Source organism: Gavia stellata, chromosome 4 (genome assembly GCF_030936135.1).
Source record: "Gavia stellata isolate bGavSte3 chromosome 4, bGavSte3.hap2, whole genome shotgun sequence".
Taxonomy (NCBI): Eukaryota; Metazoa; Chordata; class Aves; order Gaviiformes; family Gaviidae; genus Gavia; species Gavia stellata.
In genome coordinates this window covers 21,611,449-21,637,164 of record NC_082597.1, presented here as the reverse complement: position 1 = coordinate 21,637,164, position 25,716 = coordinate 21,611,449, and positions in this window count along the sequence as shown.

Genomic DNA, 25,716 nt, shown 5'->3' with positions numbered 1-25,716 from the left:
TAAAATAAGAGTAAATTGAAATAAATCAAATCAATTACGTTGCATAGTTTCAAGCCCTATATTACATCTTGGCTGTAATAATATACATTATCATTAATGGCTTTCACTTTACAGTGCTGAAAGTCAGATTTGTTGTCATCTTCATTCCTCGACCTTCACCATCTGCATCGCTCACATGAAAGTATTAGTCTGCTGTCACACTTCAAGAAACCATGTAATAAGGTCAACTATGCATCTCCCTAAGTCATCTAAGGCTGTTTTAGCATATTTGCTTTATGACAAATGTATACGATCACTGCAATTATCTACAATGATAGGTAGACTTCATGATATATACAATTCAGATTTCAATTATATTAGAAAATACTAGTGCCAGAGGACTAGTGTAACATTTCGTCACCATGATTTCAATATCCATTTAACTGAGATGCAACAAAGGATATTTTCAAGTTCTGAAATGAATACCTATATTCTGGAAAAAACGTATAAATGAAAAAATGTTGTTATGCACCCTCTGATTAAAATAGCTTGTCTGCTTTTCATTCTTGCTGTACATTAAGTTTTTCAGGGTTTGGGGGACTGATGGAGGTTAGGTTTCATATCAGAGTTCAGAATTGAGAAAATAGTTTACTGCTGAACATTTAAATCCCTACAGAGAGAGATTTCTGAGATACTGCAGTATATCAAAGGAACCTGCATTAAGAGTATGTTGCTTCTTGTATTAAGGAAGCTGGCAGAAAGAAAATGCTCTGTTCAGCAGCCATCACCATAAAATGGTATAAATGCAACTGCATTACCAAGGGACCTCAATTTGCCAATTGAAGAAGGCAACTACATTTTCTGCTTACAATACATAAAAGATCCTAAGCACTTACTTGAGTCTCCTCAGGTTTTTGAGCTGTAATGGTTATTCCCTATACTGAGAATGGAGAATGATTTTATTCTGTGGCTTTGCTGAGCTTTGCCACACCCTCTCTGACAGCAATGAAAAGGAAAACGAAGGCACATGTGCAATGGCAGTGGACCAGTGGAAAAGCCTCCACAGGAGCCATCAAGTAACAATCTGGCCTTTTACATAATCAGAAGAGGCCCAGTGACATATAGCTAGTTGGTATCTCTGCTTTGCAAGTCAGAGTGCACAGTAGCTTCAGCTCTTGCTATTACACCTAAATAAAATGGTCAGACTGAACCAGCACTTCACCAAATTTGATCTGAACCATGAGATTAATTACTCCATCTTTTATTACCCAATCGCTGACCCAGACAGCTCCTATTTCTACCTCTGCATTTCAAAATCATGAGCACATTGTGGGTGCCATTGGATCACAAATTATCATCAGCAACATAGACAAAGGTCAGAAACCATTTGGTTGAAAGAATAACTTATGGAAAAAATGACTTCTTAAAACACATTGCATGGAGATTTTTCCCCTTCTCTGATCTTGAAAACCTGAGAAGGTTAAGCATTGCTTCACTGTGAAAGGATTGCCTAGTTATTTATGTTCTATAGCAGCTGGAGCTATAAACCACTAGAAATGGTATTCTAAGATTACCTATGCATGTACACGTCACAGAGGCAGAGAAAGCACAGACTTCCTCTCCTATGCAGCTATAGTGAAAAGAGAAACTCAACCAGCTTATTCAGTTCCTACATCCGTGTTACCAGTAAGATTTTGTTAAAGCAGAGAATGTCCAGAAAAGAGCAACATAATGAAGTGCTAATTTACTAAGAACAATTTTAAAAGTCTAGTCTGGCTCAGAAGCAGTGTAATAGAGACAGCACAGCAATCTGAGTATATTGGGTGGAATATATATTATTTAGGGTTTATAGGATAAAATTAACAAAGAGAATACATAGGATTAACATCAGGAAAGGAAACAGGGGAAGACCAACCCATTGCTGTGTGGGCATTTTAGGAACTGAATCACTGGCACTTTTATGCCACTCCCAGTAACAGAACAGTGTATCGAGCCCTTAGGAGGATTCTGCAGAAAGTCTGAAACACTCTGCTGTGGAGAGCAGCCAGTTCAACGGCAAGGAACAGCAATTGCTTTTCTACCTCTGATTTTTATGCTTGCTAACTTTCTTTCCAGTTCTGCTGTTGGGAGAACTCCTGGTAATAAAAGGTATTCTGTATAAAACATAAATTCCTATAAAATAAATTATAGGCTTTGTAATAAAACAGAAAAGGCAATTATATTCTTCCCTGGAAATAATTAATCAAGCTTTCTGCAGAGAAAAGTCTTGAAAGCACATAAAGCACACATTTTTACAGAAAATGTAAGTTTTCTCTGAAGAAATGGGAACTATTACACATTTATGAATGTTTATGCGTTGTCATTATTTATTTTTGTTTTCATAATGATGCCTTATTTTAGGTCAGGAAACTACTTCTGTTTCTGTTTTGTGCATTACTTGTGCATAACAGCTGAGCTCCTTCTGCTAAATGAGAAAAAAGTGTTTTTATAACTATACTAACTTTCCATTCTCCTTCCCATTGGCTTACTGCTTTAATTTTTCAACCCAGTTCACTGAAGGTTTTTCTGCAGCCAGCTTGTTAATTTTGAAACTGTAATTTTCCCAGCAAACATTTTTCTCTCACCCATATGTGTACACTGCTCACTACCTAGTGAATTAGGAAACCAGAATATAACAGGACAGGTACTTCATGAGGATCCTGAGCAATTCTTGTGCATGTCCTATATCTGAGTCACAGAGGATGATACATACATGATATGGGGCTGATAGGGGGTTACTAGACAGCTTCAGCTACCTGTACCAAGTCTCGACAAACCCCACTTGCATGCCCAGCCTGTGTTTCACAAAAAAGCTGGGAGACTCCTGATGAGCTGTTATTATTCTTCAACCCATGGAAAACAACATAGAGAGGCAACTACACAGTATTAGCATTATTTATTCATGTCTAGATTCCCCAGCTAAAAGCCAGACTGCATTTTGCCAACTGTTATGTACACACAGTGGTAAAATAGCATCTGTATGGAGGAGTCTACAAGCAAGGCATAACAAAAATAGCAAGAGAAGAAGAGGCACATGCAGGAGTAACTTGCCTTCATCTGCAGAGCAAAACCAAGAAGACCATAAGCCAGGTCAGTACTCTGGTTACTAGGTTATCATCTAAAATACAACTCACTGCCATTATACACTTACGATTTTTTCTTAATTTACCCTATTTAAATAAACGACTTAATAAAAAGACTTAGAAATGTGTAAAGATTAATTCGCAATTATGTGCATAGCCAAGGCGTTATACTTCCTGAAAAAACATGATTATATGGTCAGAGACTTCTCCATGAGGAGGCAGCTCTTCTGTGTCTCCAGGACTTTGTATTCATTCTACGTACCCCAAGCTGCAATTGGCGTGGGCATTCTACTCAAGGCATTTTTGTAATGCTGCGTGAAGAGCTCTATGTTTGATACTTCCAGGGACGTTTCACTCTTGGTGAAGTTTCTCATTTTATCAAGAGAGCATGTGGAACTTACTTTCACTTTCAGACATCAGGCACATTTGGGCTAGAAATGTAGAAATGTGAACATTGTGTTTCCTATGTAATAAAAATTCCTGTCGAGTACATTGGAAGTAACTCTAGCCTCCAGCACTACTAGCTGTGTCCTGTCCTGACACTGCCATTTCTCCTGGCTGCCTGCTCTGAGCTCATCAGCCTTCCAGAGCTCCCAGTTCTGACTTCCAGGACTGCCAGATCTCCTTTGCAGGCTCTCCCATCTCCTGGCTATTGGCTGTGACTCTTCATAAACTGGACCTGGCTTTGCTTCTCTCCAAGTAATAATTACAATCCAGACCCTCTTGGTTTCAACAGGAGACTGCAGAGGAAATATGATCTCTTTAAGACGTGGAATATTGTAGGAAGCGTGTGAAGTCCCATGCCATTTATGATGACTGGAATAAAGCTTAGAATAGCAACTTATAATTCATCATAAAAATGTGTTGTCCTTTTGTGGTGGGTTGACCTTGGCGTTCTGTCAGGTGCCACCAAGTCGCTCTCTCAGTCCCCCTCCTCAGTGGGACATGGAGAGAAAATAAGATGAAAAACTCATGGGTTGAGATAGAGGCAGCTTAATAAAGAAAAGGAAAGGCCATGCGGAAGCAAAGAGAAGCAAAAAGATTTATTCTCTTCTTAGCATCAGCAGGCAACGTCCAGCCACCTCCTGGGAAGTAGGGCCTCAGTACACACAGCAGTTGCTTCAGAAGACAAATGCCTTAATAACAAATGCTACCCCCTCCCCTCCTCCTCCTTTCTTTTTTTGCTTTTATTGCTGAGCACAACATCATATGGTATGGAATATCCCTTTGGTCAGTTTGGGTCAGGTCTCCTGGCTATGCGCTTTCCCAACCTCTTGCTCACCCCCAGCCTACTGGTCTTTGGAGTGGCGTTGGAGAGACAGCCCTGATGCTGTGGGAGCACTGCTCAGCAGTAGACAAAACACTGGTGTGTTATCAACACCGTTCTAGCTACAACTACAAAGCACAGCACTGTGAGGGCTGCTATGGGGAGAGGTAACTCCATCACAGCCAGACCCAACGCACCTTTGTTGCTGTATACATTTGAGAGTCAGTTCTGATTTTATCAAACATCAGGCTGTTCAATCTGCTGAAATTGCTTAGTTCTGCAGACAGATTGCAAATATGTATTTTAACTATGGGCAAGGAAGGTTGTTGGGCTTTGTTTTCAGATTCAATAGGCAGGTAATCTGTTCTCTGATTGGCTTGACATGCCAGTACTTCCAAAACCTTAACATAATGTCTCCATAAACAGCGAGGCAATTCTGTATTCTACTTTACGCTAACTTCCACCAGTGATCAAATGATCGTTTGAAAGGATCTCAAAAACTGGGTTTAAGCAGGAACAAATATAGCCAAAATAGTAAATTAAAAGTTTGAATGCTTATGGAAATTTTTTGGTTTTGTTTTTGTTTTCTCAATTCTAATGGTCAGTATCACAAGAAATGTTGATATAATTACTGAGTGGACATTTCTGTGTAAAGCATCACAAGCTTAAGACAAAGACTGCTTCATTAGTAAGACTACAACATCAAAGTTAAAAATGCTTCATTTAGTTGTGATGACAATTCTGTTAATTGAGCAATTTCAAAGGTATGCAACTTTAGCTATTGCAATTGCTTCCTTTGTAATTAGTGACTTTTCAAAGAGCTTGGGTTCTCTCTACAGATCCTTTCAACTGACCACTGTGTCAGCACCATAACAAGATGAGAGGGAAGCTGGTCTCCTGACAGCAGACTCATGCCATATTGGTTAATCCAGTCTACTGCTACTATGAACCAGTCAGTTATGCACAACAGAAAGTCCTGAATTTTCTCAGTTGCCATCTTTTATAGTAAATCAGCTGCAAGTAGACCGGCTTTATGAGAGAAATATATATTTTCTGATACTCTTAGAAATTATGAATACTCCGGGAGGACATGTTTTTTGTAACAGATCTGCATCCAGCGTCAAAGTATTGATAGCTTTTAAATCATCTTCCAGACTGCAATTATGAAAAGCAGTGCTACCTTGCCACTGTCACTTCCACTGAGGATATTAAAAAAAAAAAAAAAAAGAAAAAGCACAATAGTAAAAGTGCCTTTGTATTAAACCAGCTGTCTGTATTAAACCTGCTTGATTCTGTCTGTCATGTAGATGCTGCCATATTCCTAAATTCCTCAATCAGGACAAAATTTCCATTATCTTCAATGAGGAATTCAAGATGGGGGTGCTAAGGGCAGATGATGGATGAGCAGTGCCTTTATTGTGTCATTTGTATATCTTGTATTTACTAATTCATTCTCCAATGACTGTTTATCATTTATGATAGCACAATTATTTTTTTTTCATAATTTTATTATATTTCCAGAGGAGATTATAAACTATGGAGGGGAAACATATTATTATTCTTCTGTTTTCAGAGAAAGACTAGTAGAGAAATCGTCTGAGTTACACAACACCAGCTAGAAAGAAGTTTTTTTATCACTACTTGGAATAAATGGCCACTCAAAAGGGCACAGCCTGGAATGTCTTCTTGCAATTCTAGCTTGAGCTAGTAGGACAATGTTTGGCAGAGCTCAACTGTCTTCGTAACAAAATGTCTCTGCACAAATATTGCTCATTACAAATTAAAAACAGTAATGGAAAAAGCTACAAGAAAGAAGACAGAGAAAATTCTGTTTGGCTTTGAACAAAGTATTAAAGAAGAAAAATTATTTTTTAAGCTTTTTAAAAAATGAATTCTAAATGGATGCTCTTACTTATCACAAACTAATATGCAAAAAATAAAACTATATAGATTAATCTAGTAGAAGAAAATGCAACACAGTTACACACAGGAATAATAAAGATATTGATGCTATACTACAATCTCACAAATAAAAAAAAATCTTATTATATTATGATCTCATAGCAATATAAATAAGCAAAAATTATATCAGCAACAGTTGTCTATGGAAACATATTTCAATTTGGTTTCCAAAATAATTGCTAAATTCATCTTTACTAAGTACTTTTTTGTATTAAAAAAGAAAATCACATGACAAACAGTTCAGTGATTCACTGCTTGTTTGTATGATTATATAATTAATAAAATATATATTTAGGGTTCCTGTGGTGGTTTTTTCTTGTGTCAGACAAGATATTTTTCAAAACATATTGCTACTTAAAGTGAGTTAAAATATTCCAAAAGATCCAATTCTGATCTTTTATCTGATTTTGTGAAATTTGGCTCAGTATTTGTTGCTTGCAAGGATTTAGAAAAATGAGAGGGGTGAGAAGATTTCTTATAAATGCATCACAGATCTTAGCACAAATTGTGAATTATTTTACTCAAAGCTCATTTTTCCTTACCTCTTAATCTCCTCCTTTAAAAGCATACAATGATCAATCAAGAAGAAAAGTAGTAAAAATTCCTCTCTTTTACCTCACATCTCCCACGTCCCAACCTGGAGATCATGATCTCATTCCCTTCAGCGCTATCTACCAGATCCAACCTACAGGACACACCTCACAGTTCTGCTGCAAATACGCAGGATCTCTGCATCGGTACCCATGACCTTTCTCTGCTGCCTAGAAGGCCAAAGTCCCCTGAAGCCTATTGCAAGCTTTCTACTAATTTTGAAGGCCAACAGACTGAAATTTCATTTTCCTTTCCTCATGTATCTCTCAAAGTATGCCCTTCCCATGCACCTCCCCAAATACCACTCTTGACTCAGCTGCTAAATAGTCTCCATCTAAAACCTTTTTCTTCATCAGTAGAGCCATCCTGCTGGTCTGAAGGATAAGCCTACTGTATTCTCACTGCCCAAATTCATGAACAGCTTCGGAGCAAAACCCTTGATTTGTCAGACTTTCTGTACTACGGATTCGTTCTCATGCTTCAGGTCTGGCAACACAGCCTGTTTCTCCAGCCCCAGCTGCGATGTACTGACAACAGAAGCTGTTAATTTAATAACTGAAAACTTGCTGACAACTCTCCACTTTTTCCAGCGCTAGACAGGATCAGACTCACTCACACAAGCACTATAAAGAGGAGTAAAACCAAGGCAGGGAGATGGGAATCCAAGTCTCCATAGCAGACAAGCCACCTTCTCTCAGGAAGGTCTACGGCAATGCCATAGGCAATTACTGTAAAAAATGAGCAGCACACCTGCTAACAAGGATTGCCTAGACATTTTAATGTGAGGAAAAGCTTCCATCTCCTTTTTCATGCCAGATGGGATCAAAATCACTGAACGATGGAGAAGTGCACTATCTCATGGCAGGCGTTGTCATAGTTCTGCAGCAGATGACAGATTTGAACAGGAAATCACAGAGAAATGTATTTCTGTGACATCTGCAAGCACCAGATATAAGACTCTGAATATGACCAGAAAATGTGCCTTATTTTCAGGAGTTTTACCAGCCATGGTAATTTTTTTTTTTTTTTTTTTTAGAAAAATTGGAAATATTAGCTTGGAAAAGTACCTTAACTGATTGATTAAATCAGAAACATGGTTGCTAAGCAAACAGGGCAGTCCCATCTCCTGTGGCATACACGAGCTATAAGGAATCCTCGAGGCACTGAAGAATTCCCACTGCAGGAGCATGGTGCCGGGTTTCCACATGCACCTCCTTTTCTCCCATGAGCCCTCTCCCAAGGCAGAGAGGGAGCCGGCTGGGGTTCCCTGCCTTCCCTGCCTTCAGCAGTACCGCCGAGAGCTCGTGTTGTACAACCTCATGTGTGAGTTTTGGCTCTGTGACATCTCAGATGTTTCTCACTCCTAGCAGTAGTCCAAAACTGGAAGTAACATAATGACACCTTTCCCCCCACACACACTTTCTGTGATATGCCTCTTTGACTTGCACTAAAATATATAACCCACAGCATCTGGGTTTTACTCTTACATCTTCTCAGCTTTCAGATATGCGTCTGTTACAGTAAACCACTTGCTTATCTAAAAACTCTACATTAGAAGCTCACAGTCGGGAAAGACTTTGTTAGCTGTAACCCTGCACTATAAAACAACAATTAACCTATCTTCACAGGAAATTATTTTTAGAATTTATTCCAGACATGTTTAGTCTGCTTGAAATATGTTTGCACTGTCTCTGTCTTCAAAAAACATGATGTAAATATTTATTGCAGATTCCTGATTGTAGGGTTTTTGCTCTGATTGCAAGTGTGACATTTTAAAGCATATCTTTACATCTTCTCATGTTTAGGGAAGGGAATTAGTATCATTTCTTGACATATTTATCTCTTTCAGACTGAACTAGTTAGAGGTGCACTTATAAACCGTACAAATTTTCCATTAACATAGTTTATTACAATAATCATGTATGATATTACTCATGTAAATCAAAAAGGAAACCAACATAAACCATTTCCATTTCTAAGAATATTATTTCTTTATTAATTAGTTTCATATAGTCATTGACTCTTTAATGAAGGTCAATGTGTATTTCTGCAGTGATTGGTAATGTACAGATTATGTACATTATGTATAACAAACAATCAGCAAAAAATATCTTCCTGGATCGGCCTACTGATGTGGAGTAGTATGGGGACTGATTGTATCATAGTCATCTCACTCTTCAAGCCCTGTTGCTGCTATAGAAGCCTTACATTGTCTTTGTAAACATGACATCAAAATGGTCTATATCTGTCCTCTGTGCAATGTGTACATACACATACACATAGTCACTGGCCTCTAGGTGTGTAATGCTATAAAAATGGAATCCAAAGTTCTTTGCAGTAGTATAGGGAATCATAACCAAACTGATCAGAAGTGTTCATATGTAACAATTTTCTCCCCTTAGAAGATGCCAGTTCAGTGAAACCAAAAGCTTCCTCAGATTTCTTGCCCAGTTTCTGCTCACCCACCTACCTTCTTACTAGTCACTTGGAAGGTTCTCAAAAGGCAAAATTCAGCTGTCAGACCAAAGCAACTTGAAAAACTGTAAGCCCTCAACAATCTGGGCTCTGTTCCCACGGTTTTTGTATGAGGCATGCAGAAATTTATCTTTTCTAAAGCGAGGAGTGCAGTCTTCATGAGTCCCCAAGGACCCCATACCTTGGGGAAGTAGGTGCTTTCCTGCCAAGGCAAGGATGTTGGGAACTTCACAATTGTTCCACAAAAAAATTATTTTATTTTCCACTAAGGAATTTATTGCTCTTAATTAAAAAAGTCCTATTTCCTTTCATCTGTTAAATGACAGGCAAAGTTGCAGGGCCTGTCCCTTTTAGTGTATTATAAGCTCCATCCAAAGTTTTTTGGGATACACTCATACGGGTGGACTTTGGATCTAACCTGTAACCTGTTAATACTGTTGTACTATGTTCACTGACCATGACACATACGGAACATGCTAGGACTATTAATTGGTAAAGAAAAAATATGCAGAGCATTAACATAATACCATTGTGCGAAGTGCATGAAAATCCCATAATCTGGTGGATATGCGAATAAAGTAGTAGTCAGCAGACCCATACTTTCTTCTCAGCTCTCCAGTAAATACTCTGGGTGATCTTCAGCAAATCACTTCACTTCCTAGGGCCCTATTTTCCCCCCACCATCTTTTGCCTGTCTTTCACATCAGGGGAAATACTGTCTCCTGCTCCATGTGTGTGCCGTGGCTGGCACAGGGGTTTCTGGGGCTCTGTCAGGAAAAGGTGTTAAATGGAATTTTCTTTGTTTCTTTACAGAATTTTGCTCTATTATTCACACGCAAGAATGCTACGATACCTCCCGGCTGACTTTGCAATAGTTAAACCTTTTAGTAAGAACGCATGTAGCCTCTAGTACAGCACCAGCACTGTAATGCCTGTGACCAGCGCACTGTTAAAAAATAAATAGGTTACTTCAGATTTCTTGAAAGGCACCAGAAAGATAATTTTAGTGGTAAAAGTCTTCTGTATGAAATCTTTATGTTAGCTAAAGCCCAGTCACCTCCACCAGACGCTACCCCACAAATGTTTCCCAGGCCTGACCTCTGTGGAGCCAGGGTAATTATCTCCACGTTCGTTCCCTTCTTGTGCTCTGCCACCGCTGCCAACAAGGGGGTCAGTTACTGCAAGATGTTATGGTGGTTTCTGCAGCACAGACACGTGTCTGCTAGAAACAAGCAGTACACTATTGACACGGAGGGAAATGCCAAATTGCCTCAAATTGCCGCACACAGCCACACCCTTGTGTAAGCATGGATTCATATTCAGAGCCTGTTAGATACAGTAGTGCTTGCTGCATGAAATACATTCTGTATTTAGTTCCTTCACGCTCAATAATGGCTTATTATGGATTAAATATTTCTCTTGCTTAGTAAGAATTAAACATTAAAAAATCATTGCTGCTGCTACTGAAAAAAAGGGATTTAATGTAATGTAAAAGCAGTATTTTTCACAAGCATATATAATTGTTGGTTAGAGACCAGCTTCTGATTAGTATTCCACTCCTGCTTTAGCTTTTCACCCAAGTTTTTGGGAGTGTCATTAACCTGCTATATAATTTGCTTCTTTGTTCATTCAGCTCAACCATTCAGTTTACCGTCTTGTGGAATTTAGTCAATTTAGTGTAACATTTTTCTGAGAAATGTAATTTAAAAAAAAAAAACTGACAAGGCACGTGAAAATTTAGAAATGCACCAGGAGTAAATAAAAGGCAAGCCTTATCTTATTGTCAACTAATCAATCCTACAGAGTAATCCACTGTTCTTACTACACTTCCAAATGGGGTAGGAACAGATGAGATAAATAAAACAATGAAACAGTGAAACAATGGCAGAAACAGATTCTTCCAAAGACATGAATATAGATGGAGAACAATGTAACTGAGTTGATTCATTTATAATGAGTTTAGTTCTGCCTGATTCCACTGGAAACTAATACTTGAATTTTGGAACTACCATTGTTAAATAATGCATCCTTATCTTTTATTTTTGCATGTGCATTTAAAGGAGAAGACTATGGAGGCGAAGACTATGAACTCACACTTCTATTTCCACAGTGAAATTGCAATATAAGTATGAGCATAATCACTCCCATATATTCAGAATCACAGAATGGTTGAGGTTGGAAGGGCCCTCTGGAGGTTATCTAGCCAACCCCACTTCTCAAGCAGGGCCACCTAGAGACAGTTGTTCAGGACCATGTCCAGACAGCTTCTGAACTTCTCCAAGGATGGAGACTCCACAGGCTCTCTGGGTAACTTGTTCCAGCACTTGGCCACTCTCACAGTAAAAAAGTGTTTCCTGATGTTCAGACAGAGCCTCCTGTGTTTCAATTTGTGCCCACTGACTCTTGTTCTGTCACCAGGCACCACTGAAAGGGGCCTGGCTCCATCTTTACACTCTCCCTTCAGGTATTAACATACATTGATAGGATTCCCCCCGGAGCCTTCTCCAGGCTAAACAGTCCCAGGTCTCACAGCCTTTCCTCACAGGAGAGATGTTTCAGTCCCATAATCATCTTTGTGGCCCTTCACTGGACTCTTTCCAGTATGTCCAGTATGTATTTAAAATTACTATTAAAAAATAAGTGTATCCATTATTACAAACCTTTAAATATTTTTGGCAAATCTGATTAACAACTCACAATTTGTCCAAGCATTGTCCCAAACCTTCTCCTGAGTTGTGTATTGCTCAGATGAGGTACATCTAAGCCTCTGCTTGCAGACTGATGGAGTTGGAGAACTCCAAGCCCTCGAAAGGGGGAGACAAGGCACTGATGATCTCCACCACTTTAGCACAGAATCATGTCATAGAATCATAGAATGGTTTGGGTTGGAAGGGACCTTAAAGATCACCTAGTTCCAACTCCCCTGCCATGGGCAGGGGCACCTGCTGCTAGACCAGGTTGCTCAAAGCCCCATCCAACCTGGCCTTGAACACTTCCAGGGTTGGGGCATCCACAACTTCTCTGGGCAACCTGTTCTAGTGCCTCACCACCCTCATACTGAAGAATTTCTTCCTTATATCTAATCTAAATCTACCCTCTTTCAGCTTAAAGCCATTACGTCTTGTCCTATCAGTACTTGCCCTTGTAAAAAGTCCCTCTCCGGCTTTCTTGTAGGCCCCCTGCAGGTACTGGAAGGCTGCTGTAAGGTCTCCCTGGAGCCTTTTCTCCAGGCTGAACAACCCCATCTCTGGCATGGATCCCCTGTTCATGAAGCCTAGAAAGGTTGAACATGAGATAGGGTCAACTCACTACACCAGAAGGTGTCTCAAGTTTAGTTCTATATTTCAATAGCAAGCTCAAGACTAGACTCTAGATAATTTTCATTGCATCTATCAGGTATATTCTTTGGGCTGGGTTTAGAGCATGTAGGATATTAAAGAGGAAACTTCCTTCCTGCAGTTACATGCTGCTCATATCACTTTCACGTATTGGCAAACTAAGCAATGCCTTGTGATCATGCTGTGCAGACAAGAAGACCAGTGTCTACCCTGGAAGGGCTTCCACATTTTCAGACATGTGGGATTTGCAAATACTGATATGCATGGCCAGATCTTGAGAGCATATCACACTTTAGGACATCTGTGGGACTAGCCAGCCCGTGGGACTAATTCAAGTACATTGCAGACTTAGCTGTTGAGCCCAAGCTACACTCAAAGTGCAATCAATTATGTGTATCAAAAGTGTACGAGTACTGAGAGTCCTGACCATTCATTCCCCCCACGAAGCACATTTACGGTCGATGTTTTTCATTTAATATACATTCTTTGGCCATTATCCCCCCACAGCAATAACTGATATGATGTGAACTTCCTTTTCACATAGCTGTTCTATCTCTGCCTTCACTCATCTCTCAGTTCTCTTTACATCATGACTGAATTTGCCCTTTTGTTTCCATTTATTAGGCACCGGAACTTGCATAAGCAGGTTCTCTAATAACGTTGTTAGATATAGAAGAATATAAAATTGGGCCCAGTCATACAGCAGAGGGAACAAAACCATCAGATTTGGCTTAATGATTTCAAGGAAGTGTTTTCAAACCCACTGACAGCAAATAATATCTTTCTATTAAATTCAGTAGGCTCTGGATTAGGCATTGGGTGTTTAAGATTATTCATGGCACTTTATTGTGGTCTTTATGTTGTTTAAATAGACTGAGAAACTCTTAAGAACCTGCTAGTCTTTAGCTGTGTTTACTCCTAGCTAAATATTGTACACACTGAGAGATAGCTTCATCCCTTCTCATGCTAGATTAATCTGAATATTAGTCTTCTTTGAGTTGGACCAGGTGTTTCATGTAAAGTGAATCATTACCAGCACGCACTGTCAAACTTGCTTCCAGTCTTCCTTTTAAATAGAATGCAAGTCCACATAGTGAAAGACTACAAAACTCCATCAAGTTTATCCATAAGGTCATGTACCCTTCATGTTACAGTCTTCCCATAATAACTAAACTTGCACCTAGGAGTAGGCATTCATTTTTATAGTTGTCTGTATGTACTTTCAGACTGCTGGTATGGTGCTGCCTGCCAATATTCCTACTGCAGACACAGAGTCAGCACAAAGTCCAATAGCATCAGCAGTCGATGATACCTATAGGTGTGTGTAAAACGGGGCGGGAGAGAAACACCGTGCTTGGGTTTGTGTTTCGGGGTTTTTTAACCAAATAGTTTTTGTGAGGTCTTTTGCCATTTCTGAGCTATTTAAGGCACTTCCTTTACTTCGTTTTCCATTAGATCTGAAATTGACAAAATAAATAGAAAATGTTTGTGCTACTACTGATCAGTCATACTAAGTCAATAGACAAAGAGGCAATCCCTTTACATACAGAGATTTTCCTTCCTGATTTTTAAAGCATTTAACTTATTTTCATTTGGGGAAAAGTTTTTGGATTTTTTTTTTATATTGAGCTGTTTACTCATCTCTAGATTCACACTTACTTGAGAATTTTAGTACCTCTGTTTCATGTGTGGCATAGTTCACTGTGCATGATTCAGCTCAGCTATGCAAGGGATGAGTTTAATTCCATGTAAAGGGCACTGAGATTCCTCAGCATCTATGTTCAGTTCTTAGAGATATACAGAAAAAAATCACAGTGTTAGTTTAATAGCACTATTAGTGCTATTAAACTAACTAGTTTAATAGTTAGTTTAATAGTTATTTTAATAGAAATCTAAAATTCTTATCAATTTCAATAAATGTTTCATAGATGCAATATTTGATCTGCTCTAAATGATCACAGGAATGTTGAAAATATAGACATAAATACTTCTAAAACTGGGTATTATACTAAAATAAAGATAAATTTATAACAAGTAATATAAAATGTTTCCTTTTAGCAATATGAATCATATTGATAATATATTTTTAAAAAATATAAGAAGAGTTTCTGTTAATCAACATAGAGGAAAAAATATATTTTTGATGCCATCTTAAACAAAACAGCAATTGTATTCTTTACTGCAAAACCAAAGAGGACAAAACACGTAATCCAGCTTAGTTTATGGTTGGTAGCGAACATTGGCTGTATTCTCTTAACTGAGAGGAGCAAACCACACTCTCTGAAATTACAAAATGCTGAGAATATCAGACCATACCAACGTAGGAAGAATAAATTAAACATAAGTGATCCTCACACTCACCAAGTATGTGAATGATAACCATAAAGGAGAGGTAGAATTTTTCAGAACATTAAGAGACAGAGGGTACCATCCTTTAAAATCCATATCTGAGAGGAAGCAGGAGAAAATTGTAGAACGTAGTAAACTACCACTAAATCAGGACAATGTCATAAATACCAAAATGGCATAAGGGTAAAACTTTAAATAATACTTATGTACAATAGAGACATGATTGGTTGGTTTGTTGGGGTTTTTTGTACCAGTGTCTGGAGTTACACCTACTGCTCCTTTGGCTTCTCTTGCAGCAGCCTGATATGTTCTCCTCATCTCATTTGCTCATAAACAATCAGGTAGTAGTTTAATACTCACTACATGTCAGTCACTGTTACTATGTATGTCACAAGTTGCCCAGAGAGGTTGTGGAGTCCCCATCCCTGCAGATATTCAGAAGCTGTCTGGACACGGACCCGGGCAGCCAACTCTAAGTGATCCTACTTCAGCAGGAGCTTTGGACAAGATGACCTCCAGAGGTCCCTGCCAACCTCAACCACCCTGTGACATGTTAACACAGTGTCGTGGTTTAACCCTAGCCAGGAACTAAGCACCACACAGCTGCTTGCTCACTCCCCCGCAGTGGGATAGGAGAGAGAATTGGAGAAAAGGTAAAATTCATGGGTTGAGACAAAAATACTTTAATAGGACAGAAAAGGAAGAAAACAACAACAACAACAACAATATTGATGATAAAAGAATATACAGAACAAGTGCTGCACAATTCAATTGCTCATCACCTGCTAACTGATGCCCAGCCAGTTGCTGAGCCACGGCCGTGTCCACCCCAGCCAACTCCCCCCAGGCTTTTTTTGTTCAGCATGACATCATATGGTATGGAATATCCCTTTGGCCAGTTTGTGTCAGCTGTCCTGGTTGTGCTCCCCAGAGCTTCTTGTGCACCTGGCAGGGCAGTATAAGAAGCTGGAAAGTCCTTGGCTTAGTGCAAGCACTGCCCAGCAACAACTAAAACATCAGTGTGCTATCAACATTATTCTCATCCTAAATCCAAAACACAGAACTATACCAACTACTAGGAAGAAAATTAAGTGTATCCCAGCTGAAACCAGGACACACAGAAGTTTGCATTGTAAAAACAAAACTCCATAACACCACAGTTAAAGGAAATGAAGTTTTCTATATGCTACAAAATGTACAGTTTCAGGTTTCAGACTTCAGGTGACTTTACTAATTGTTTTAATCTTTTGTTGCCCCGTCAATGACAGAATATATCTACAAGCTCATAATATTTCTTGTCATCTTCTTTAAGTTAATCTAATGCTCAAGAAGGTGCAACAGTGACAGTTCAAGGAAATCAAACCCTCTTTCCATATAAGGGTACACTGGAAACAGCAATGTGAGCTACTTAAACAAGACAGGAGCATTAATTTTCAGAGCTAGTTTGACTCAGATTCTAAAAAACAGAGCTTCTCCTGGGATCGTGGAAGAAATCGTGGTAAAAATTTACTCCTACTGAGGACAAGATTTGGGGCTAAAAAAGATGATACTTAGGAAAGATTCTTTTTCTGGGGAGAGGCTTGGTATTATTTTAACACACCTGAAACACGTCTTACTTGTCAAATGTAGTTATGACAAGATTTTGGTCACACAACAAGCTCTTTTCTGAAAGAAACAACCTGAAATCACCAACTTATATCAGAGTTGAAGAACTCTTCAGTGGCAGCACCTTGAATACTTGAATAAAAGTCACTGTGGTCCTTTATTGACATAGTGAACCATCTGGTATCTCTGGCTTGTAGGTCACAGTTTGAATTGCAGAGTCTGAATGTAAACAGGCACCAAAGTTAATCCAGTATTTTCTTTACCTTGCTGTATTTCACAGTAATATCTAAACAATGTGTTGCAGGACTGTGTTCTCCTTTCATTTGTTAGTCAACATGTTCTTCTGCCATCAAAATCAATATGAGCTGAAATTAATTTCAGTTGTGTAGTGCATTTCTTGGTGACACTATTTGCCATGATGGATTTTTAATGATCTCTCTGCCTATTTTACTCCTTTTTAACCCACCTCCATCAGATTTTTCTGGCTGGCTTGATAAAAATCTTAGTACAAACCGTATATCTGGGAACCACAGTCAACTTTGAATGCTAAGATTTCCCCCTTCATATTTAGAAATTTTGACACAAAGCATAAAGGCAAAAATCATAACAAATCACACAAGCTGTAAGCAAGGTAGGCGGCATTTGCCGTCTGCATGAGGGCTGTCCATTGACAATCAATGCACATAGGTCAGGAGAGATCTGAGCAGCTTGTTGGATACACCAAATAACACAGAACGGGTCAGATATGACAATAATAGAACAGAAAAATGAAAAATTTTTTGAAATTTTTTGTCCAGCATTTCTGTAATTCTTCTTCCAAAGAATTCTCTGAGAAAGTATTGCTCAAAACAGTGACTGTTGTGATGCAGGTAGTACTATAAATTTCCTCTTTCCACCTTGTAATTAACTTCTGTCCTTATGTATGATAAATCTGCCTTTCAGTGGGCACAGTCCTCTGAGAAAAGAGTGACCGAAGTAGCCAAAGTTCTTTGGCATTCCTGAAGTGTGGAAAGAAGTACTAAAGGCAAAGATGAAATGAACAGATGCATCTAATCAAAACTAGTAACTGTTCCAGAGGTGAAGCATAATCACCAGCTGTGGGGTATGTGATACATATATATGCCAAGTATTAAAGAGACCTGGTAAAGAGACTTTCTGGATATACAACACGCCACAGGGATGCATGATCCATACTTGATTTTGTTCCATCATCCTTTCTGAATAAAAAGCAATGGAAGTCAAAGAAAGACTCTTTCATAAGAATTCTCTTGTTGACCTCCTTATCTTTTTGTTCCCACAGCATTTTTGGTGGGAAAGGGTTTATTCCTTTGTGGGAATAGACTCTTTTTCCTCAAACTGCAGCTCTGGGTCCATGCAAGCTTTTCACAATACCAGTCTGTCAAGACTTCCCCAATGCCAAACTGTCCAGAAAGGTGAAGTGAACAAAAACTAACCAACTTTGCTGAGAAGTATATTAACTTTTCTGCCCCAAACCTGGAAGGCAGGATAAGAAATTACGTATACCTCACATACATAAGGAATTATATATACCTCAATTATATGCCTGCATAACATGGATCATTAGCCTACAGAAGAGAGTCAGACTGCTCTCAAGGAGACATCTGCAGAGACTAAGAATGGGAAGAAGCTGGTTTGCTAGAGGCTGTTGAGTTCAGTTTTGCACATGAAAGGGGGGAAGATTCACATGTAGATCTGGGAGACTTATGCCATCTGAATGGCATTAATTTTCTATGTTAAGAAAATCTTTTCAGAATTAGCTTTTTAAAGCATTTCTCAAGTCAGTTTAAATCAAGACAAACACCCGAGATGGTATAGGAAACACTCCCACCAATTCAGCAATACCAGCAAAGTGATCAAATAGAAATTTATGCGGCCTAAGTTTTGTATTGTATTGTATTGTATTGTATTGCATTGCATTGCATTGTATTGTATTGTATTGTATTGCATTGTATTGTATTGTACCATATCGTATTGCATCATATTGCATTGCATTGCACTGCATTGTATTGCATTGCACTGCATTCAATTGTATTCTATTGTATTTATTTTTGCTTATTAAGAACAACCAACTCTGAAAGCTGTGGGAACTTTTTTTCAGAACTCTCCATGGGCTTCTGTGGGATTCTGGACACACATAATAAGAACAGATCTCTCAGTAATGACTAACTGTCACATTAAACCCATTGACTTTGCCTCATGTCTATTACCCTTCTTGTCTACAATTAATAAGCAATTGAAGAATGAAAACCATGGATTATTTTTATTATTATTGTTTTTTACTTAAGGTCTGATCCTTCAAGCACTGAAATCCATGGCAAAACTCTTCCTGATTACAGTCGGTGGAGGTTTTACACTAGCACTGCATTAGCAGAAAGGGCTTTGATTCATTTCAGTAATTACTTCCACTTAGACAAAAGATTTATAATTCCTGCAATCACCCTTTTGCAAAGACAAGGTGCCTTCATATTATTAAGGCAGAGCAAATATCACCACAGGGTGACCAAAAAATCCCATAACCCAAGAAAATATCCCAGCAGTCATTCTACAAAGCAATAATTCTGTAAAGTTCAGGGAGCTAGTGATGTACAGTGTCTAAATCATTGCCAGAGTACAGAAAATGATATTTCTACTCAGGTTGTATTTTAAATACAGAAGGATCTGTTTATAATCACGTCATAGACAGTCTCATATTCAAGCCTGTTCATTAGTTCCAGCCATGCCTATGGGCAGCCAGCTTGGAAAAATAATTGTTATCTACAGATTATTACAGACGTGTGTTTAAGTGAAAACTGTTTATACCAAATATATGGGGTCTGAGTGCAAACTAGAACTTGTGGTGAAGGCTCTAGGGCCACAAGTAGCTTCACCATGAGCATGTGCAAGCTGATTATCATGTGCATTTGGAGACGATGAAAACTGGTAGGTTGCTGTGCTGCTCCTGAATGGAGCTTCTGATAGCAGCTCTCACAGATCATGGTCTGTTATAAATGTCAGCAAATTATCCTCTTGCTTATCTAAAGTTCAATTTTTTCTTTTTTTTGTCCTCTGCAATTTGGTAACTAAAAGGCTAAATAATCTAATTTAGCTACCTACACAAGCAAAGTAAATAAATACACAGAAACCTTTCTCTGGCACTGATGGCAGCTGGCAGAGCGTGGCCAAGAGACCAGCAACATCTCCTAGCCCCCACAAGACGGCTGCAGGCAAACTGCCTGCTGCGAACACTCTGACTGGCCCATGCAGATTTCTGCCCTGTGCCCAGGAATTGCTTAGGAAAATGCTGTTTAGCGGAAGCCAAAACCATGCTGGGGACAGTACTAGCAATTTAATGATGTAGAAAATTTGAGTTCTAAGGCCTGGGAAAATTCCCTGGGACTGTTTAATTTACCAGTGTGGATGTAGCTACAGGCTTATAGGCTTCCTTTTAGCCTTTTGCCCCAGTGGAAGAGCCAGGTAAAATCCTTGATGTTATGCGCTTTGAGAAAACATTGAGCTGTAGAGCACTTAAATTAAATTTAAATATCTGCTACAGCATCTAATGTTAAGAAATGAAGGAATGAAATTAACTTTACTGAACTGTCAAAACATAGCTGTTTATAAAGTTAGTTTAAAGTGATTGGCATTTTTCTCAGGACTTCTGGATCACTTATTAGAGGCACATACTTACCTCCATTACGTCTACAGGGAGAAAGGGTTTGGCATACCTGCACAGTATGTCACTTGAACTGCTTGTTGCTGCCTTAAATAGGAACACCACAGCAACAAGGCACTTTGCCTAGGGACTGTGAGTGTTGCTCAGAGTCAGCGATGATACAGGAACTGTGATTTGGAAGATTCATAGTCCAGCGCACCACTCCCCAGCACTTAGCAAAATGTGCTAGCCTACCAGTACTGGGAACTCTGCCCTTCCAACAGGTACAGCAGGGATCCTTCCCAGGACTGCCTTGGGACTGAACTGTTCAGGGTCTTTTTCTGAGAGCCCATCACTGTACCCATCCTTCCTGCAACCTGCTACTCATAGAAAGAGTTTAGCTTTCAGTAACTTACGATGGTGTAAATGCAGAGTCACGCATAGAGCCAAAATAAATGTCACTCATAGTCGTTGCTCAGAGTTCCATTCCCTGCAAACTATCTCATGCTGTCAAATGACAAACCTGTGTTAAATGTGTTGCACCTGATAATACAAGCTTTCAAACAGTTTTCTAACTAATTTTGACTGTAAATGACTACAGAAAACAAACTTCAAAATAATTACATTTTTTGCAGTCCAGAGTAGTGCCTAATTATATTCCAAGGAAGTAGTAAACTATTCTATCACTGATGAATGGTTAGCAACATCGTTTATTTTAATGGATATATATTACTTTGAACTAAGTCTTTGCCATCTGTTCTGCTCCATAATTAGGAATGTAAAAAGAACATATTTCACAATTACATCACTAAAACGTATAATGTAAGTGACTTAAATACATATGTATGTTCTCTGAACAATACAGCATGCATCTGTGATGTTTTTCTCATGTTTCAGAAATAAATCAGGATGGACAGAAGCTACTTAGTCATTACACAGTAATTTTCTTGACTGTCAACTTTGTTCACAAAATCCAGGACATTATAGCAGGAAGATTCTACTGTATAGGCACTTTAAGCAAAGTAAAAGTATATGTGTATAAAATGGGAATACATCCAACAGAATAATTTTAATTTCAGTGTCTTTAAAAAATAAATTTATCAAAATATAACTACATTTCTGTAACCATATGTTTCCTGCTGTTTAATGGACAGCTGCAAGATTTTACTCTAATCTCTTGGGATTTATCTGAATGGAGAAACTGAACTAATGACTTATGTAGCATTAGTAATACGTTATACCTTAATGCAAATAACAAATCCTGGGAAAAATAACATGTTTGACTCACTAGCACACTTACATTTCTCATAGTATTTACATACTCCTCTGCCCAGAAGAAAAAAAAAGAAAAAAAAAGAAGAAAATGTAATTTTCAATTTTTTAAATTTTTATTATGTCTTTATGTATTATGATCTGATTCTCTTTTTTGCTCAGATGGTATTTATGTTGTGATGTCATCAGTGGAGTTACTCTTCATCCTCAGCAGAGGATAATCAAACATGGATTCTGCATTCAGCAGAAGTGTCAATTGAACAGTATCAGGTAAGTCCTTATCCTCAGTTGGAGTTAACTTGATAGGCGTTTGGAAACTATAACACTTAATTTGTTATGAGTTTTCAGTAACAAGGCATAAAAAAGAGACAATAGTAATTAGGTTGAAGCCCTACAAAGATGTGGGGGGGTTTCTGTGAAAGTTACGGAAATAATTTTTGAATTATACTCCAACTTCCTAGTACCATCTTGTCCTGAGCCTTGTGAAGCCAAGCTGAAAGCCCTTCTTCCTTCCACAAATCCTAAATGAGGTAAATGCTGTCATGTGTAAAGTACCTTCCCAGTCCTGCTATACTCATGCTTCCATAAGTGCTTCTATAGAAGGATATCATGTGCTCCAATATTGAGAAGCATATTTCAGGTATCAAGTTTCTACCTAACTCAGACAGAACAGCATATGGGAAATGCAGCGAAGTACATCACACAAGAACTTCTGCACCATGGCCATTACATGAATCTTTCACACCAAGGGAAAACAGCAGGATGAGCCATGCTTTCCACTTCTGCACACTCTATGTTATCTGTATATTGGAAAGTACCTCGTTCAGATTGTACCAGAGATTTTGGATAATTCCAAGAGGAATTCTGTCTTATTGTCTCAGCTTGCATGCTGTTAGTGGAAAGGTTTGTACTGCAAAAGAGACTCCCACGCAAGCATAACCCCAGCTCTGGGAATCACAAGGCTCGAGATTGTATGACAGACTGAAGAGGGCAGTTTACTACATCTTCCTTCTGCTCTGCCTCTGGATCAACCAAGATCCCTGTGTGGGGATCCCTGTGATAATGTACTGTAACGAGTTGTTCTAAGGTAGTCAAATCAAATCAAATATGAAGCAATAAATATCTGAGAAAAAAACCCCACCTTAATCTCAACTACAGAATGGGATAAAAGGGGAAAACCAAAAAACAACCCACAGTCCAGGGTTCCTAGACAGTTATTCCCCTACCATTTGAAAGCCAGAAACATCTGCTGCTGCTCTAAGTGGCATATTAGATATGTTGATCATTCCTGACTTCAGCAATCATTATCAGTGCACCCAAGAGTACTATCACCAAGCTCAGGGACATATGGGTAGTTTGGCTATTTAAAATGGGATTTGGGGGGCAGAAACATTTTCACAAGTGGTAGATTACTACCCTGGAGGTCTCAGATAAATCTCTGGTAGGTCATCTTTTATCTTTTTTAGATAGTGCATCTACAATGCATACAATCTCTCTGGGTGTTGTGCTCTGACATTTCATAAACAGACCAACTGCCTCAGTACTACACACTTATGTTTTCCTCAGCCACTGGTACAAAAGCAAGTATCTGTTAACAACCTGTTACATGGCAAAGCTGAAAGAATGATCTTTGAAAACAAACGAGTGAAGGGATGATGTCAGGCAGCATCATGCATAGGATGGCTGTCTGGAGGTCAGGAGACTGGGGTTCCCTTTTTAGTCTATGCCATTGGCTTAAAAGAGTTGAACTCAAGGAATTAGCTCACTCCTTACCTTTTGCCTCTATTTCTTTTTTCAGATGGGGGAGTGAAATTCATCTCATCCGGCAAAAGGCACAGCTGAAAACTGGAAGGGCCCTTTCTTCATGCCATGTGTTAAGACTCATTCTGCTATAAGAAACGAAAGCCCATAAGGCAGCCCCACGGGGTAAAGGCTATTATGTGTACCAGCACAGCTACGTTTTCAGGGTCACTTGGTGTGTGCTTTCCTATATCTCATAGTCTCCTAGGATTAAGTTCCTCCTTTTCTCTGCTATGAAGACCAAACACTAAGTTCCTACGTTTAGCACCATTAAGACGCAGGATGATTTCCCTCTGGGAGCTTATGCAAGTATTTGCCAGCAACTTTAAAATACTAGCTGTGGGTTCCCCAAAAGTTAAAAACTGCTGTTTGCACCTTTGTGAAAGTCTCAGTGACAAACTAACAGTATCTTCAGCAGAGGAAGCAGCTCATCTTGCTCACAACAACTGTATATCAGGGATGGATTTGGGCAGGGAGGACTGTCAGCTTTTAACTGACACTCACTCAGTTGTCTCTCTGAAAACACCCAACCTCCACTTCTGTTTTTCTAGAACTTTTGAGGTTTTAGGCCTGCTGAACAATTAGATTTGGCCATAGGAAGAGTAATCTAATTCTTCAGAGTCAGATGAGAGCATCTTTTGTTCCAGTCACTTTCTTGACACCACCAAAGATGTAGATCAGAGATTTTATTATTTGCATCACTCTGGCCCATTTTTAATACCATTTGTGTTCTAGCTACAGGATCTGTACACCAGATAAGCCTTACTGATTGCTGTAGGTATGTTATACTGACATAGCGATAACAGTAATTGTGTGTTGCAATGGTTAATGTGTGCTGCTCACAAAGGTTTAATACCTACTACAGCTTACCTCTTTAGTGTTGAGACTGAAAAAATTGCTCTGCTTTGGTTTGAAACTATATTCCATTTTTCAAGACTGTGCTTCTGCTTCTTGCTGAGACATTTCCTACAGAGCACTGTCAAAGGACATAATTTTTAAGCAGAATAAATATGCAGTAATTTATCAATTCATAGAAATGTTGTTGCTAAGAGATTATTGTAAATCACATGCACCTCATGCAAATCTCAGCAGGGGACCCTGACAAGGTTCCAGGGCTGTTGCTGAAATACAGCACTCTAATTAAGAAAATGCTCAAGCTCTGAATATACCAGAGGTGATTTTATTTGCTTTAAGCCATCTTCTTACATTACAAGAAAAATGTTGATTAAATGGGAAACATTTCACTTCAGGGTTAAGAAGAAAATTCTACCTCACTTGTTCAGAATGCTGGACAGAGTGAGCCTGAAGAAAAGCCTCTTGGAGGTGATGGTAACATCAGTAAGCTCCAGATCACCCTTTCTATTGTCAGTCAATGTTTAATCTTGGAGACTGGTTACAGAATACAGTAGTGAAAGCCTTACATGCAAGTGGTTAGACTTGTCATACCATCCTTTAAAACCCTTTTCCCATTTCACTTTAAAAAGTTTGTCTCATTATAGTCTTAATTTTTCTAACTCCAAAAGCCATATAAAAACTCTGATGGAAAACACAGGTATAGAGTATAAATTATCAAGCAGCATTCTTTGATATGTGTTTCAAAGAGGACACCTAGGCAAACTTACACATGTTCTTCCTGACCCATTAAGTCCACACATTTTCATTTTTACACAGACACACACACCATCCCAACTATGTTTTGCAGAATCACACATTAGTGCTGTAATTCACATCACCCCGTTTTGAGTCCAACTCTAATACCACATCCCACCTGTTCTGCTGTGCCGGAAACTGAATTGTTAGGGTGGAGAACAGATGAACAGGAGCAGCTGTAATATAGCATAGATCGTGATAACGAGTAAGAAAAATGACAAGTGAGGCTGCAGTTATATCTTCCGTGTTTCCAACCAAACACATTACACAGGTCAAGAGCTAAAAGAAACTGCTCTCTTACTTCTTTAGTGAATACCAGGGGTAAATTCTGGTAAATCCAGATGGCTCAGACCCTGGTGAATTGAAGTTCTGTCTCTAGATGACTTCCTTCATGCCTGATACCCATGAAAGACCAGTGCCCCTCAACACCCAGTACCAGGGATTTCTGGCAGAAGAAGGACCTGGTTTGTGAAACCTTGTAATATTGCTTTCTCCCTCACCCAGTGAGCTGTACATCCCACAGGTGCTACCATAAACTACACTGCAGGGGTTGGAAGAAGTAATTTACATTTTAAACATAAGAAATACTCACTGAAGGTCATAAACCTTTGAAGAAATGATTGGTACCAACAGACAGCCGGGGACACATTTAAC